The sequence below is a fragment of the Lathyrus oleraceus genome, chromosome 5 (assembly GCF_024323335.1).
Source record: "Lathyrus oleraceus cultivar Zhongwan6 chromosome 5, CAAS_Psat_ZW6_1.0, whole genome shotgun sequence".
Lineage (NCBI taxonomy): Eukaryota > Viridiplantae > Streptophyta > Magnoliopsida > Fabales > Fabaceae > Lathyrus > Lathyrus oleraceus.
In genome coordinates, this window is record NC_066583.1 from 133,773,402 (window position 1) to 133,775,154 (window position 1,753).

Here is a 1,753-nt window from a genome sequence, read left to right on the forward strand (position 1 = left end):
GGTATAGCTGGGGCTTGACTGGGAGCTTGTCCTGGTGCGTATAAAGCATTATTACTCTTATATGAGAAATTAGGATGGTTCTTCCAGTTTGAGTTATAGGTATGCGAGTATGGATTTCCTTGAGCATAGTTCACTTGCTCTGCTTGGATTCTTGTTAGGAGTTGACAATCTGTAGGGGTGTGGCCTTGGATTCCACAGACTTCGCAATTTTGAGTCACGGCAACCACGGTGGCTGGAGGTGATACATTTAAACTTTCAATTTTCTGGGCAAGAGCTTCCACTTTTGCATTAACATGATCAAGGCTACTTATCTCGTACATGCCAGTTTTCGTTTGAGGTTTTTCTACCATTGTTCGGTCGCTTCCCCACTGATAATGGTTTTGGGCCATGCTTTCGATAAGTTGATGAGCGTCAGCGTAAGGTTTATCCATAAGCGCACCACTTGCGGCGGCGTCTATTGTTAATCTTGTGTTATATAAGAGACCATTATAGAAGGTATGAATTACTAACCAGTCCTCTAAACCATGGTGTGGACAAAGTCTCATCATGTCTTTGTATCTTTCCTATGCTTCGAAAAGAGACTCGTTATCTTTCTGTTTAAATCCATTTATCTGGGCTCTTAACATAGCTGTTTTGCTTGGAGGAAAATATCGGGCAAGAAAGACGTTCTTCAACTCATTACATGTGGTGACTGAGTTGGAAGGAAGAGACTGAAGCCATCTTCTAGCTTTATCTCTTAACGAGAAAGGAAAAAGACGAAGTCGAATTGCCTCTGAAGTGACACCATTAGCTTTAACAGTATCAGCGTATTGAACAAATACGGATAAATGAAGGTTTGGATCCTCGGTAGGATTTCCAGAGAATTGATTCTGTTGCACTGCCTGTAACAGCGAAGGTTTAAGTTCGAAGTTGTTTGCTTCGATTGCGGGTGGAGAAATACTCGAATGCGGCTCGTCTTGCGATAGAGCGGCATAATCTCGAAGAGCACGAGCTGGTTCTGCCATCTCGGGTATCGGCGAAGGAAGAAGATTTTTGAGATCAGGAATTTTGATTGGAGGGAGATTGTTTGCAGCACGATACTCTCGAATTCGTCGTAAGACTCAGAGATATCGTTCAACGTCGTTGATTCGTAGGTAATACGGTTCGCCTTGTGAGCGAGTATGTGGCATACAAATCAACGAAAACAAGAAAAAAATAAAAATAAAAATTGCCTTAGTCTCTACAGCGTAACAGAAGAGTTACGATATCGACTAAATAAAAGTCCCCGGCAACGGCGCCAAAAACTTGATCGCGACTTTATGAGTCTATTGGGGTATTAACTGCAAGTGCACAGTCTAATCGCGTAGTAATAAAAGATATCGATCCCACAGGGACTTATGAATCGATATACCGTTTTCTAAGGTTACTTCGTAAAGCTAAGGCGGATGATACTTTGTTGATTAGGGGGAAAAATAAAACTAAAATAAGATCTAGATTAAATATCAAATAAGCGGATATCGGTATGTAGTTCGTCGTAATTAGGGAATCAAATCTTCGTTGGTTTCGTAGTTTTAAAATAAATCTTTTCTGTAGACACTATTAATTTAAAAGCCTTTTCTCAAACTCTCGCTCTGTTGAATAGACTATGACTTTATATTAACGTGCGCTGTCACTAATTAGTTAAGTCCAAAATCACTTTTTGAAAACAATAGAATCTATAGAAACTCTTTTTAAGAAAATACTAACCATTTAAACACCCTTGTCTCAAACTCTC

General features: G+C 39.9%; 1 non-coding gene across 1 annotated transcript; it reads left to right on the forward strand.

Annotated features, from left to right (window-relative positions):
* Positions 1 to 519: 519 nt before the first annotated feature.
* On the forward strand, positions 520 to 626 carry LOC127088976 (small nucleolar RNA R71). The gene has a single exon (XR_007790762.1). It is a non-coding gene; the product is annotated as a small nucleolar RNA R71 (small nucleolar RNA).
* Positions 627 to 1,753: the final 1,127 nt, after the last annotated feature.